The 16,762-nt window shown below is 41.7% G+C and overlaps 1 pseudogene; it reads right to left on the bottom strand.

Moving 5' to 3' along the window:
* Nucleotides 1-3,929: 3,929 nt before the first annotated feature.
* Nucleotides 3,930-5,881, bottom strand: LOC149219462 (omega-amidase, chloroplastic pseudogene; annotated as a pseudogene).
* Nucleotides 5,882-16,762: the final 10,881 nt, after the last annotated feature.

Raw genomic sequence — 16,762 nt, 5'->3', positions numbered from 1 at the left:
TAAGGAATAAGAACAAAGGGTATATTTTTCTATTGAGATGTTATGACTTCTTCCACCATTCCTACTCTTAAGGAGTGCTGAACCACCCTTTGTGTATAAATAGGAAAGTACTTTATAAAAGAAAAAAAAAAAGAGAAAAATGTTTATATAACTTATGGGTTGTCAAATGCAGGATAGGGGGTCTCATCAATAGCCAGCCTACAATGATCGTAAGGAGGAAAGTGAAGTGGCATTCCCACTATGGCCACCACACCAGGGATATGATCCAAGAGTCACATCAGAGAAAATAAAGAGTCCTTCGAACAAGAGGTCTCATCACGAGCTGGCCTGCCCACCTTTCACTCCTTCCTGGTGAATGGCATTATCGTTTAATTGGTTACCAAGCCAGCATAATGACCTCCATTTCGACATTGCACAGCACTTCCTAAGCATACACAAAGGATCATGGTTCCATGGGTGAAACCAACAACTCTGTCAAGGTTATGGACACCTGTCGGCAGCAGAGCTCTGTTAATGGTATTGAAGTCACATTCCTTATACACCAATAGTAATCATCAACACCCTTCTTTGTCTTATACCTTTGTAATATGTCACATAAGATTATGTATATCATTTCCCCGAACCATTAAACACATGAAAATATATTACAACCAATCATGACGAAAAAAGTTGATAATGACCGCATCGGACTTTTTGTGCACATCAACTGTCCTATCCTCCCAACCTCGCATCATATCACAAAATCCTCTTACTTGTTAAGCGATCCTACTATACACCTCAATTTCGGCAATCTGCTCCTTTTGTAAAACATGGCATTTCGACATATGCTGTTCCTTTATGACTTTGTACTATGGCAGTTCGGCACGTCGCTCCCTCATTTGACGGCCGAGGATGGCCTATCACATTGCAGGGGGGAGGCAGGTGACCTCATAATTTGCTGGTATACGTGTTAGACTATTATTCGGAAAAATTTTTACTTGGGAATAGCAAGGCTCAATAGTATATTGTTTTTCAATTTGCATGGCTTGTTGTTCCTAAGCCATTTCCGTATTATGCTCTGTAGCAATTAGTAAGTGACTCAAGATTTGAACAAGCCCTGTTGTTTCATTATTTTCACGGTATTTCTAATAGTTTGAATAGCCTGTTGTTCCATTGCCGTCTCTACATTTTTACAACGAAATAAAGCATGGGAGGAAGATCAATTCGGAGAGAACCATAGGTATTGACAGTTTCTAATGCTGCACGGAAAATCCTGGCAAGGGTAGGATGGTTAGTTTATCTTAATAATTTACAGGAATCCAACAAGACTGTAGCAATAGAATTATTGCAGAACTTGCAAGAATATCACTCCACAGTAAGGGGGAGACACATAACAGTCACCGATGACATAATTGCAGAAGTCTCGGGACTACTAGCCACTGGACCTATGTGGACTCTAAAGAAGGAGAGACTGTGAAAGATCATAAAAATCTTCCAAGATGAAGACCAGAACCTAACAGTCAGAGGAAAGGGCGTCCTACCAGCAGCATTGGGGGAGCCGTGGGCAGAATTGGCGAAGATCATCTAGAGCTACATCACCTGTGAAGGCAGGAAAGACATGGTAAGACCACAACACCTTAAACTCTTAGCCGTATTAAAACAAAAATGCTTTGTGAACTTGCCTGCGTTTTTAAATTCATTACTTCATGATGTTTCCCAAAGTATGAAAAAATCGCAACATGTAGAATCAGTGGTAAGTCACCATGGCTGATACGGCTAATAGTTAGCCACAGTCTTGCTCAGCAACAGAGCAGCTGGGAAGAGCTAATTGCCATGATAGATGGGGGATTGACTATGCCAGCCCCAAAATGTAAGCATGCTACCAGTACACCAAATAGACCATTGAAATGAAGAAAATCAGTCAGACTGGCACAGATTAGAGGGAGGCTGGAAAATTCCCAAGGGAATACTAGCCAACTAATGGAGATAGACGATTTAGGGGATGAACAACCTCTGCAATTGGAAGGAGAAGAGAATGAGAAAGGATTGGAAGGAAATGAGGAAGGAGAAATGGAGGAAGAGACCAAGCAGCCTGGGTAGGAGGAGGAAGAGACAGAGCAACGCAAAGAGAGCCCATTGCAAAATCCATTGCAAGAGGATGAATTGGCCCGAATTCTAGCCAATATGGGTGAATATGCCCAACCCCTCAGCCCGCTAGGCCTCCATATTGAAGAAGAACCAAAAGAGCATTCTGCTAAGGACAAAAATGCACCCGAAGAATTACGCGACAAGGAAGAAGAAGAAGAGAATCATCCTGTTCATGATGAAAGTATGACAGGCGAGAAAAGTGATACAGAAGAGAAACAATCTGTTCCCAGCCAGACTACACCAGAAGAATACTAGGAAGAAGAAGGGGTGGTGTTAGCGCTAAAATCTGCCTCAGGCTGAAGAAGGAAAAAATCGAGGCAACATCAAACCAAGCTCAGCCTTGTAGCTAGCCCTACGAGGACAGGAGAGGGCTCTCTCCAGTCAATCTCGATAAAATGAGAAATAGGGTGCGAGATGACTAAAAATGTGAACTGATTTTGGGCTAGTAAATAAATTTGAATGAGGGATATTTGATTGAATGACTAAGTTGCTGGGCTGTATGGGACAAGGACAGCATGAGCAGAGATTTAACCAAAGGCACAGGATATTTCATAAGGCGAGATAAGCATGAGGTTTTAGCAAATCGAATTGAATTTAAATGGGGTGAAAAGACTGTTTAAGAAAGCTAAAAAGGGCATTAATATATAAATCCTTTCCAGGCAGAAGAAAACACATAAAATCTGAACACTTCCTCAAGGCAGAGCAATGACTGAATTATACCTTTCTCACCTGAAAGTATTCAGCTGGAAACAATCATGAATGGACTGCAAAACAACACATGATACATATGAAACAGAGAGAAAAACACATGCCAAAACTCATACCGCAAGAATCTTATAAATCAGAGCTGCACCATTTAATTAATCCTTTGTCAAAACTGTACAGCCAAACACTGAGTTATTCCTTCACCTTTTCCCAGAACTCAGAACTCAGAACCCTTTAGACATAATTTTTCCTACAATAAATAGACTCAGGAATGAGAAAACAGATCGATGAGAACAGGGGCGGTTTCACCTAAAATCGTGAGAATAGGAAAAGTCTGCTCTAAAAAGGAGTAGCGTTACACTTTGTTTGTTGATGACCAATTAAAAGATGGAATCTGGAACATAGACCCTTTGATTTTGCAACTGCAGCCAAAAATAGACCGTCGGTTCCTCTTTCTTTGCCATGGTAGATGTCTTTGTGGTGTTTCAGGCTTTGACTTATCACCTTCCCCGTTTGAATTAAAACCAATTTTTTTTTATAATCAGCATCTAGATGTCTAGTTTTACAAGAATACCTCCCAACGTGTCCTGAGAGCATTTCATAGCCGCTATATGCTCTATATTGTTTCCATTCTTTTTGCTGTGGTAGATGTTTCGCTTTAATTTTGCTTTACGGTTTCCGGCTCTTCACCTTCAGCTCCTCAACATTGATCATCCGTTGCACATTCATTGCATGGTAGTTCAGATATTTCTCATACATCTCCATTCTCCGTTCAAACAGATTACAATATTTTTCATGACGTTTCATCCACCCCTCCTTAGCCATCTTAAGGTTTGAAATGATCATCTTATTGTTCTCAGACAAGATTTCCTTAATGCCAACTGTTTTTGATGATGATTTTCACTTTTTCCTTGGATATTGTTTATCTCTATCAGTAGAGGTATCACCAGGGCTCTGATGCGGTGTCTCAAGCATTGTATTTTCATGCATTATCACATTCTTTGTAGGTGTAAGGCAATCTTCAAATGTTTCCATGATCTGATGTGGATGTATCAATAATCATATCTCCAACATCATTTCCTTTCTAGCCAAAATGTTTATTCATTGCATTCATAGTCGTTTATATTGGATGAAACTGGCAGGTACTATAATCAATGTAGATAAAATTAGTTGTACAATAACCTTTGCGAATATGAAAAACACGATCAATGTTTTTTGGGTGTCAATGAGTAAAACGCGATCAATGCTTTTCTTTGTCCAATATTTTAACGTCAACGAGTTGATACAAATCACCGTGTCGCTGCTTTTCAAGTGGCATATTCATCCTTCTTTCCTCTATTCGGGAATAGTCAATATCTGCTATGACTGTTGCTTCTTCATGGTCCGTTGTTGCAACAATTTCTCCAAACGGCGCAACGAGAGTGGAGTGGCCCTAGGCAACATAGCCTGCATTTATGTCACGAGCAGGTGAACATGAAGCAACATACAGCTGATTATCGACTACCTTGGCTCTCTGTAGTAGCTCCCAATGAAGCGGACCAGTAGTCATGTTGAAAGCTCCAGGATAGCATATTAAGTGTGCACCTCTTGCTGCATACAGCATAGCTAATTTTTGAAAGCGGATATCATAACAAATTCCAATCCCAATACGCCCTACATCTGTGTCTACGATTGTCAGGGTATTGCCCGCTGTAAGTGTTTTGGATTCCATAAAGGAAATCTTTCCAGGAACATCAATGTCAAAAGATGTATCTTTCTGTGTTTAGCTTTCAGTTCTCCATCTTTTCCAAATACACAACATGTGTTGTAGAGGCGATCACCACTACGTTCCGAAATTGATCCACCAACTATTGTGATCCCTTTGCTACGAGCAACTTCAGAAAGCATGGATGTTGAAGGAGATGCACTTCCACCAGCATCTATGTCTTCAGCATATATTGGAAAACTAGCATTTGAATATGGACCATTCCATATCTCCGGCAACACTACAAGCTGAGCGCCATTATCAGCTGCAGCCTCGATAGCGGCACGAGCATGTGCTATATTCCCCTCCTTGTTCTCCGTCACAGACAACTGGCACACGGCGAATTCACGCGTTTTTGGGCAATTGGAGTGAATCTGGGCAATTCTCAGGCTTCCGGGCTGTGTGCACCGCGCAGCACACCCAGTGCATCGCGCCACACCAATGCGTCGTGCCCATGTAAAAAACACACTACGTGGAGGCGCCCAGTGCGCCGCGCTTTCTCAGTGCGCCGTGCCACTTAACTAGTGCGCCGCGTGGCCCTTCAATAATGCTCAACTGGCCTTCGGCTATTAGCATGCATCTTTTGTCATAGTTCAAATCCCATCTTTTGGATGAAAGGCTGAGAGTTCATGGAATTGATGATATTTGGTGGTTGAAATGCCATTCCCATATGGTAGATTATAATCACTACCTGCGTGACTTGGTTCACTCCCTTGTATCATTCTCTATTGAATCAGATAATGCTGTCTGACTTTCAAAAAGATTAATTTTAAAAATCTTTGCAACTCTTTCAAGGATATAATGAGAAGTGGAATCATCAGGTATCCAGAGGGCTCGAGGTGAGGTGAGAGGCACCCACGTCCTATTGTAGCCATAAACTTGAGGTCGAGACCTAAAACAATTCTGGGGAAGTCGCAAGAGAGACGCACCACCCCATGAATGAATACTCTGGTTGTAATTCCCACCGCCATCACCTTATGAAAGTTGATATTGTCATCAAAACAGAACAATTGAACTAGCCCTGGTCTTTCTGAGCCAGGTGATTGTGTTGCGACATACAGGGAAGAGAATGAGAGCCATGTTAAGCTTCAACGTCTCAGCAGCGCCCTTGGCTACACAAACGCAGTAACCCGTCACCTGGAATGCAGCTTTGTGCTTGTATTGCATAAACTTCCATGTGAACAGACAAGCATTCAAGGCTATCCATAGTAATATGATCCAGATGCGCTTCCAGTTCTCGTGGACAAAATCCTTTGCGACCTCAAGGAATCTGTAAATGGGACTTCTCCAACGCTTGGGAATCATAGTCTTACTCAAAGTTTTGCTGTGCTTTACACATCCTTCGTTCCCATAAGTGTTCACCATGCCCTGTAGCAGGGCTTTCAAGCTGCCATATCTCAATGTATCCTAAATGATCTGGATCAAGCTCCTCCATGATGAGACCAGCATATTCCGCAGCATTCTCCTTCAACTTTGCCAGTTTGTTTGCAGAAGCACTCAGCACAATAACCTCCTTAACCTCATCTTCTGATATTTGGCCCACCAAGTTGTATAATTTTGGCATTCTGGCATTTGAATGCACACTCTATTTCGTTTGATTTTTCTTTGTCTCTTTGTGCTGATGATGTTCTTTCTGTTTGTTCTTTTGCAGGGATAGGAGTAGCTAACGCTGCTGCCATTGAAGAGTTGTACAATTTCGAAACACTTTGACACATTACATATTTATTACAAAAGCACATTTGATGATTTCTTCTTCAAAACAGGGTTTTGAAGAAGAATCAATCTCGCATTATTGACGGTGACATTCCTGAAATAAAAACTTACTGAACCTCCTTCTGGCCTGCAAGCATTATTTCACACTTCTGGAGACAAAACCCTGGACTCAAGGGACTCAAGAATTAAAATGACTCTTTTTAACCAAAATGGCATTTGATGACTGCAAATGACAAGAAATGAACCGTGGTGAATTTGACTCTGACAGAGGACTGACAAGATTGAGTCTAACAGGTGGAAAAAGAAGTCACCTAGGAAATAACAGAACCAGCTAGGGTTTTTACTCCTAAGCAACCCAAATAGAACAATGAAGGAGCACCCCAAGAAGAAAACCAGGGAGTTGGCCAAGGTGACAGTCCAGGCCTAAGTAAACAGAAGAAATTAAAAGACTACGAAAATAACAACAAAGATTGCTGAATGTGATAGCACGACTTCGACAACAAATCAGGGTTTTGAAAATGAGAAAGAGAGAAAAAATGACTTCAGGGGTAAGACATGCAACCACTCCGGTGAGACCCCCCAAGAAAAAGGTTCGGAGGACTCAAGTCCAACCTGCTGTTCAAAACCCTATTGAGGAGCAGTCTGTTGTTCAAAACCCTGTTGAAGTGCAGTCTACCATTCAAAACCAAAATGAATAGCATTCAATTGTTGCTCATGTTGAAGTACAAACCGATGATATATTGGCCTGTGACAAAGAAGTTCAGATAGAGGCACAGCCCTCTGAAGGAATGCAAACCATAAACACGATGCGACGCAATAAGAAGATTCAAGTAAATCTTCCACTTTCCATTACTATGTGGGACAGTGATCTGAGGACAGTAACCCTACGAGAGGGTTTGATGCAAGCTCAACAAGTAGTAGAAAAACTCACAGAACAAATGGTTTCTCGCAAAAAATATGAAGAATTACAACAATAGCTAATGAATGTCAATTTATTCGAAAGTCAAGCTTTTGAAGGATGGTGAAAGGAAGATGAGAAAGTCACAAAGGTAACTCATAGGTTAGATGTAGTTATCAAGCAGATGGATACCTTATGCTCTTTGTACACTAACGTCTTAGCATGTAGATCCCCAGCTAAGAATTATGCCTTGTTTTTAATGAAATGATATTTGCAATTGAAAATTAAGGCTGTCAAAGCAGGAGCCCCTATACAAATTAATACTATTGATGATTTTATAAATTTTTGTAAGCACTATGGAGTAAAGGTTCAAAGATTATTGTGTGAATTCTATCTGCATAACCTTGTGTTAGATCAAGAGACAGAGCAGAACCCCTACGGCCTTTCATTGGGGATATCCAACTGCAGGAATTTGTTTCGTTTGGAGTTAATCAAATCAAATGGCTTAAAGCCTATTATGCCTTCCAAAGACAAGAAAACGGATTAAACTTATGGGTAAGAGCTAAGCCTAGAGATCCATTACAGTTGTGGAATAAACATAGGAATCTCATGAGGACTCCTGGCATGATTGAAGCATTAGGACCCATTCATACAGCAATCAATTGGCAAGGGATAGAATACTTCTTTACCATCAAGGACCTTGCCATTTCAAATGCTAAATTTCGATATCAGACCTCTAATCTGAATATCCAACTCAGGGAACCATTTAATTATGAAAACTTTAAGTTAGCTACTGATCGCTTGAGTCTCTTTCGTGAACTTATCTTGAGGGCAGGGCCATCTTGGTTAGGATATAGGTTCAGGAGTCTGATTATTTGGCACCCTGCACCTAAGTACCAAGCCCTGTATGAGATGCCTGAGGGTCAGACAAGCCATCTTTTTGAACACCTAGTTAGGCATCATGGCTGTAGACCACCACATGAGATCCCGTCTCTGACTTACTCTCTCATTGCCTTACATGTCAACTACACTGTTTTCATGAGGGCATGAAAAACGGTAAGCAGGTGGGTGTGTGGAGTACTGAAGAAGGTATGCTTTTATTGATTATTTTGTCATCTTCTCTTTAAAACTCATAATCCCTTTGCATCATGAACTAGGTAAATAATAAGAAATTATGGAAAAATCTATGGATTTGTGTGTAACGGAAAACAACTAATAATTGCCATTTTCTTATGCAGAAAAAGGGAAAAATGAAAGATTTACATCCAAAGAAAAAGACAGGGAAAAGTTAATTGTTGTCCCTTTGGCAGGGAACCACATGTAGACAAGGCGATCCAAATTGAAGCATATCAGCCAAGGAAAGGAAAAGGAGACATTGAATCAGCGCAAGAGAACAAATGGATAACTAGAATTAACAGTTTGGCGTATCGCTATCTTAACTATTTTTGCATCATTGATATCTTCGCTCGGCTGTTATAAAAAGGGGCAACACTGTTATAGACATTTTTGTGCCTCACAGCATGAAGCATGAAATGTCAATAATCTAAGGGATCCAAAGTCCCTAAACACGTTGTTCTTACCCCTAGAGGAACAAGGTCAGCAAACCACAGCACTTCAGATCAGTTCTCCACCTGAAAACACTCAAAAAACAAGCAATTTCAGGATCATGTCAACTGCTCCACTGAGCATCTGCGCTGAATGTCAACTGCTCCACTCTGTACCTGCGCTGAATGTCAAATCTAATGAAGGCTACCTGCGCTGGGTGAGATTGGCCAAGTGGCACAGTCATTCTGCAAGGTGTCAGGTGCCCAGGAAGCTTCTAAAATGACACTTGGATCATCAAATTCACCCTATGATGAGTAAGAGGTCCTTAAACTCCAAGTGGAAGCTAGGATCTCCAAGTGGACTCAAGAACTGGAGTATAATTGAAGAGGGAGAGGACACAAGTCAACTTCATGTCAGTCTCAAGCTGACTCATCCTTTCTCCAAATATCCTATATATAGAGCTCTCTCATGAGGTCTAAGGAGGCTGGAATTTTGTGAATGTAAGGAAGTGTTGTTGGTTTGTGTATAGAAATATTGGGTGATTGCTTTGAAGGAGGTGAAGAGGAGATTTCTTTCCGTTGGGAGGTGTTGCTGGATTGGGCCTCTTATGGTTGTAACACTCTCAGAACTTTACTTCTTCCATTAATAAAGCATTTGAGGTTCTTCTATATGCACGTGTCTTTGTGGCGTATTGATGCTTGTATATTTGATTTATTCTAATCCTTGAATCAATTATGGATGTATGCTTCTTGTAGTTTCCCTTTCTTGTGCTTTTGCAGGATCTTTGTGTAGCTAGGCCAGTGAAAGAGCAAGGAGTTGGGAGCAAGCAGCAAAGAGGGAAGATTGGATCAACCATTAGCGGAAGATAACGGTTAGTGGATCCCTTTCTCCTCTCTCTTACATCTCATAAAGAAGTAATCTTGAATAGCTTTGTATTCAGTTGTTGCTGAGGTACTATCACCCTTAGAGTGGGATAGGGTCATTCCGTATTGGATACTTTTCCCTACAACAAGTTGGCGACTCCGCTGGGGATCATATCTTGTTGGTTGTTTGTGTTTTTTGCTATTCATTTCATAAACAAAGGGAGTACCGAATCGAACTGTGTTTGAATCATTCAAATACAAAGTAGAGGGCAGCTACTCTAGCTCAGTTTCTGGGCAAGTTTATGATTTGAAGAGCTGATCCACAAGGACTCTAATAAGCTCTTAGTGATAGCTTTTCATCCTCCTTGTCATCCCTTAGTGTGTCCTTGACTGATAGCTTCTGATTTGAGCAAAAACTGTGAATTTTTGAGCAATCTGTGACCCGGAAACTGTGAAAAACGCAAGTCTCGTTCTTCAGTGCAGGCTGTACAAAGGCAGTCTGCATTTCAGCGCAGGTAGCCCCTTCGGGAACTGCGCTGAATGTCAATCTGACAGTCCTTTACCTGCGCTGAACCAGTGGTACACTGAGCTACTGGGGTTTCCTGCTGGTTCTTGCCTTGTTTTCACTCTTGTTTTTGTTGTTTGTTACCAGTCAGTGGGCCTATCTGAAACCAACTTTCCTTGTCACTATTCTGCCTCAGTTGTATAAAGAAACTGTGTTTGTTCTTTGTGTATTTCTTATGCATTTACAGTTTCCCATAACGAAAGTGAACTAGTCTTGTTGTGACCTCTTAGATCTAGACCTGTGATAAAGTGTCGTTTTGATCTTAAGAGTTAGTTTATTTGCTGTTCATAGCTGATTGAGCTTTTGCTTTCGTCATTTGGTTTGAATTTATATATTTCTAGTATCGAAACAAGTAAATCTTAAGGTGTCTTTTGATTTTGGACAAGCTTGTTTGCTTTCACTTGAAATTGAATTCAAAATTATACAACAGATTTCTTTTTGCATTTCACCAACATTAAGAAAGAGAAAAGAAATACTTGCATTGTGCATGTGCATTATGACAACTTGCATGTCGATTTAGGAAAAAATGCATTAGTGTGTTCTCTATGATCTGTGTGAAAAGGTGTTATCTTTCTTTTCCCTCAGTAGTTAAGGTTTTCAAAGTTGAAAGATTGAAAAGCTTGCTTATCATCTTAGACTGCATTTAGGAGTGTTACTATACATCTCGTGGTGATCCATAAAGGCAAACTGCTAAACAAGATCAACCTTAAAATAAATTGAATTTACATAACAACGCATTGGAACATAACGCAAACATATAGAGGTCTAAGTTAGAGACGTGTTCCAGCGTCGTTAAACGTAGTGACTGTCGATCTCGACGAAGGTGGGTGATTCCTCCTGAGAGTCGGTGGCACTAATAGGGACTTGTGCTCCCACGTACCGTCGCGTATATATTGGGAGACCCCTATAGGCATATATCTTTTATCCATAGGAAGCCGTGTCGGCTGCCCTACTGATCGCAATGCAGTGAACATAGCATTCACGAAGATCGACCACCCATACCGTAAAACGTATTCTGTGGTTTTGCGAAAGGTTTGGCACACCCTCTACCTAGATCTCCAGAGCAGTTTCTTTTGGCCTTTTTCAAACTCTATAACTGAAAAAGTCCATCCGAGCATTTGTCACTTCGGGCTCGTTAAAACATCGAAGGAGACTAGAGTCATCTTTAGCTTTTTCTCGACTCTTTAAAACTGAAAAAGCAAGTTGTGTCTAAAGCGTCGTTATAAAATTTATTTTAAGCGGAATAATCATCACCTTTCCCTCGTTGATCTTCGAAGTTAGTCCACCACAAGTGGAAGTTCCTGTAGAATCGCTAAGAAATCTTTTGCATAGACTAGATATTTCTGAACAACCGTCGACATCTAGGACTGTGTCGTCCGACACAGCAGCAGCAGAGCTTCCTGTTGCTACTCCAACGATGTTCGCTGGTATACCATCTGTCCCGGCAAATTGTCCTCAACAACAAGCCGGAGTCCCATCAGGGATGACGACATGGTTAGTTCCTATTTCTTCATCCGGATTATCATCTGGTATTTCTTATGTTGAAACTCAACAAATTGATCCAATGTGTCTTCAAAGGCCAATTTACCCTTTAAGTACTGGATTTCCACCATATGGAGGGCAGTATGCTCTTTCATTATTCCCTCCCAGAGAACAACCATATGGGAGTTTACAACAAAGTTCAGGTCAAACTGGAATTACATCCAACGGTTGGGTACCAATACTGCCTCAACAACCAGGGGTTGTATATTCAATGCAACCAGTACACCCTGTGTCGAATATTCCCACCATACCTGCTATAGTGAATGTGTCGCGAGTACAAGCTCCACCTGTTGTATGTCAACCCCAAGTTTCTCAGGTTGCAATTCAACAACCTCTTGTCTCAACGACTCAATCACAATCTCAGGGTAGTGCCTCCTTATCTGGAGTGACTCAGGCTCAAACACGTACTGTGACTCCTCATCCCGGTCAATCATCCAGTATTGGTCAACAGCAAATGGTCCAACAACCAGAGCTGGTTCAATCTCAACAACCGCCATTCCAGCAATCATATCAAGGACCTGAGCAACAAGTCTTTGTAAGTAATGGGCAACCATACTATAATGGTTATGCCCATCAACCTTGTCAAAGTTGCCAGCATTATGCTGGTCTGCAAAGACCCATTGCTCAGGCGATACCATCTTATCCTGGATATGCTTCGCCTAACCTGAACCAACAGTTGCCCTTTGTAGCAACTCTAGAATTACCAGATCTAAACCGGCTGACGAATGATCCACTTGCTTATGCCCCTTGGTGGCCAGCGATTCCGCATAAAATTCCGTCAGATATTCCTAAATTTAATGGAAATCCGGGTGAAGATCCGTCGAATCATGTGATTACATTCCATCTATGGTGTTCATCGAACACTCTGAACGATGATTCGATAAGACTTCGCCTCTTTCAGAGGACGTTAACGGGTCCAATGGCAAAATGGTACATTGGATTGCCTAGAGCTTCGTTCGACAACTTCAGTACCTTAGCCACAACCTTTTTAACCCATTTTCAATTACCGATAAGGTATGAAACGGGAACAGAACTCCTTACCAACTTCAAATAGACGACTGCCACCCACATATCTGATCATATACATGAGTGGCGACGTCGTCGTAGGATGGTAAAAACGTACGTTCCCGATCAGCTATTAGCTGAATGGTTTATCAAGTCATTACTTCCTGCCATCACGGAAGATGTGGCAAAGGGGGGGGTCGTAACGGAAGAGCAGGTTATTGCTCGTGCGCAATATCTGGACTTGGTCTATACTCAGTCCGGCACGCTCTACGACAAAATACCTGACGCCCCTAGACCGGAATTCTCAATTCCTCCTCCTCCTAAATCAAGTAATGACTCTCACGCCGGCGATGGCGTGATTGGCAAGCAAAAAATTTATAGTCAAAATGAAAATGAAGAACCTCTTGCCTCAGAAGTAAATGCCATGTCGACCAACAAGGGCAAACAACTGAAGCAACTAGGGGGCAAGAAGAAAAAGAAAGGGAGAAAAAGGAAACCCCCAGCAGGGTGTCATATATGCGATGAGGATCATTGGACGAAAGATTGTCCACATATAGCTGAAGTTAAGAAACTCTTTAAGAGTTCAAAAACCCCAGCAGTATTGACTGATCCGTTTCCTAATCCAGGTCAAAATCTGGTTGCTAATCAAAATGCTTCCTGATCCCAAGTGCTTATGTTGTCTACCTCAAAGCAGCAAAATAATGCTTTGACGAGGAATAAGGATTACAGGAATCCAAAGCTGTCGAACAACAAGGCTAATGAACAACCTAGTAGTTCGACAACAACTTTGACCGAAGTTGTGCCACCCATCGTCCCTGAGCCAATAATAAAGTCGCAAAAGGGAGCAGTACACAAATCGACATTTAATCCTTGTGCGAAAATAGCACAGATAGAGGACTTGGCCCAATCGCCGTCCGTTATGTCGACACTTGAGGTACCGCAAAATTGCTTCTCCCAAGAACAAGCTTTATTATCAGCAATAGGTGGAATTGACCCAATGGATTCCAATCTTGTCGCCTTTGATCATAAAGGATATGACCCTCAGTTACCAGCTCAACTAGCTTTCCTTATTCAAGTGAAAGCCCTCAACAAAACTGTTCATCGAACAATTATTGATGATGGGGCATCTACATGTCTTATGTCGATGAGTTGCCGGAAAGATTTAGGCTCACCACCCCTGTCGAAATCTTCAACGACGTTAAAAGCATTTGATGGACGATCATACACTCCATACGGGATTTTAAGTAACTTGCAAGTTGAACTGGGGGGAAAAACAGTAGGAATTGATGTTGAAGTAATTGATGGAAACCTCGATTACAACATCCTACTCAGAAGACCATGGATCTATGCCATGGCCGCAGTTGTGTCGACCTACTTCAGGAAGATTGCATTTCCCTTCCAAGGAGGAATTACAATCGTCAACCAACAAACTTTTCTCCACAACAGTTCACAGGTTAGGGGAAGCATTCCAATGATCCATGGAAGGAATCATTCGCTCCAAAATATCGGAGTAGGTCTCCTAAAAGACCCTGCCTTAATGGGTACTTTTGCCCTACCGCCCCCAAGTAATCTGGCGGAAGTGGCCACAGTGGAATATGAAACCTTCTATGTCTGATGGATTTGGACTCTGAGGACGGTTCTAATCTTGTGTCAACCTCATTAAAAAATGAAACAAATCCCCTTTCTCAAAGGTAAACCTTCATTCCAACCACCGAGTTGAATGCAATGAAGCTTGGGGGGCATGCACCTCGATTTGCGTTATTATGCTGGGGGCATGTGAGCTTATCATCGAGCAGTTTTAGCATAAAGTTCATGCTCGTTAAAAAATAAACGCAAGATCCGAGCAGTTTTAACGCAGTCTTCATGCTCGTTAAAAAATAAATAAAAGCAGTGAGCAATGTTTCCACCAGAGTTTAAGCTCATTTTTATCTAAAAAAGAACCTATCCCAGTAAATAACCTTTGTGATCGTAATTTTATCAGCCATAGAAAGCCTTGGTCGTGTTTGCACCCGCCACCTCCACCGTCATTTGGCCGATCATTCACCTCCATATGATTGTTTACCCATTTTGAGGAACAGCTGCGAAGAGTGATTTCACCTAGCCATCCTTGTGACACTGCCGTGATTGGAAAATTCCAACCTGTACCTGGAATCAGTTGCTATCCCTGTTTATCACTCGTTCCTCAAAAGACGAGTCTTCTTTGAGCTCTTTTCTGACTCGTAAAACATGAAAAGTTTGCCGAGTTTTGGCCTTCTAGCTCGTTAAAAGGACCGGAAGAGCTATCCCTCCTCTAGATTTTAATCTTTTTGGACCTGAGGGATTATTGCACAAAAAGGTCGAGCGCTTGTTTTGATCGGCTCGTTAAAAGTACCGAACACTCATCCCTTCTGTATTGTTTTATACTTTTTCGGACTTAAGGGATTAGATGACGAAAAAGGAATTTTGGAGTTAACTTTCTGTACCTTTTCAGACTCTCTAAAATTGAAAAGGACCGAGTTTTCCTTGTCGTTAGACTCGTTAAAATGATTAAATAGCGACAAACTTGTCTTTAGACGAGAACGAGTTTCCCTATCGCTAGGCTCGTTAAAACATAGCGATGGGCTTGCCCGAAGGGCAGGTTATAGAACAAGCATATGTTATCCTCCTCAAGCTTGACAAAAATAAAGAGGTACTGGTCAGAAATGACTGGGGAAAAATTAGGAGAACCTCAAAGCTTTAATGGTAGCAAGTCGCTCTTGAACATGACACTTTTCCTCCGTACCACATCGGGTTGGGTTGTTTTCATTCACCGGTCTCATCACCATGGTCCTCGCCAAACCATCCACATTTGGGGTAATGCTACTGATCCATCGCATCCGTGTCGTTATATGTTCAAGAGATGTCGTTCAGAAAGAGTCAACCGTGTCCCATCCACTGCCATACATTATCCTTCATCCATTCATGGTCGCCACCCTGAGTCATATGTCACAGTTTGTTTTCACCTCCACTAAAATCATTAGCTCCGTTCCGTGTCATTGATGTGGGATTCATTAAGGCCCTCCTTTGACGGATCACTTCTTGTCGACTTCAGCTCATTATCCAAGAAGTTGATCTAGGAACAACCCCTTCAGTACTTTGAAGCTTGCATGCCTCAATGGCAAGTTTCTCACTTCCGGCGACAGGTATACATCAATGACCTTCGACCAGAAGATTTTGCGTGGTGTTCGACGCCAAGTCCTTTATTCACACCACGTGAATTGTACTGCAGTACCTTGAGGGTCATTGTCATTATTGGTGATTCCTCTCGCGCTTGTTAACGGTTTACATTATTGACCGGTAATCAAGCGATGTCTTTCCATGTTCAACTTCAGCGCAATTCTCACATGGATCGACTTGTACTTAGAGTGAAGATCGAATGAGTTTGAAGACCCCGGATCTAGTTTCATCCATCCGGGCTACGATATATATTCAGGATATAAAGACATTTGTTATGTACATCATTGCAGCAGATGATCATCCTACTCAAAGGATGATAATTTTAGCAGAGAATTATCAGTCTACCATCAGACGATCGTCTGTTCTATGTACCAAAATGTATTTATAAAGCTGAGCATGGGAATGCCCGCCTCAGCTAGATCATGAAAACAAGATGAAAAATAATGTATTGTATTGTATTTTATTACAGGACACCTCTTAGCGATTGAATGAACTTCGGATCCTCTAGATAAAGCATTTCACCCGATAAACGACCTCATACTTTAGGGGGCAACTGTTATAGACATTTTTGTGCCTCACAGAATGAAGCATGAAATGTCAATAATCTAAGGGATCCAAAGTCCCTAAACACGTTGTTCTTACCCCTAGAGGAACAAGGTCAGCAAACCACAGCACTTCAGATCAGTTCTCCACCTGAAAACACTCAAAAACAAGCAATTTCAGGATCATGTCAACTGCTCCACTGAGCATTTGCGCTGAATGTCAACTGCTCCACTCTGTACCTGCGTTGAATGTCAAATCTAATGAAGGCTACCTGCGCTGGGCGAGATTGGCCAAGTGGCACAGTCATTCTGCAAGGT

Source organism: Pinus tabuliformis, chromosome Q (assembly GCF_031772625.1).
Source record: "Pinus tabuliformis cultivar Carrire ecotype Pingquan chromosome Q, CPIR1, whole genome shotgun sequence".
Classification (NCBI taxonomy): Eukaryota; Viridiplantae; Streptophyta; class Pinopsida; order Pinales; family Pinaceae; genus Pinus; species Pinus tabuliformis.
The sequence above is the reverse complement of the archived record's forward strand: the minus strand, read 5'-3'. Positions and strand labels throughout refer to the sequence as shown.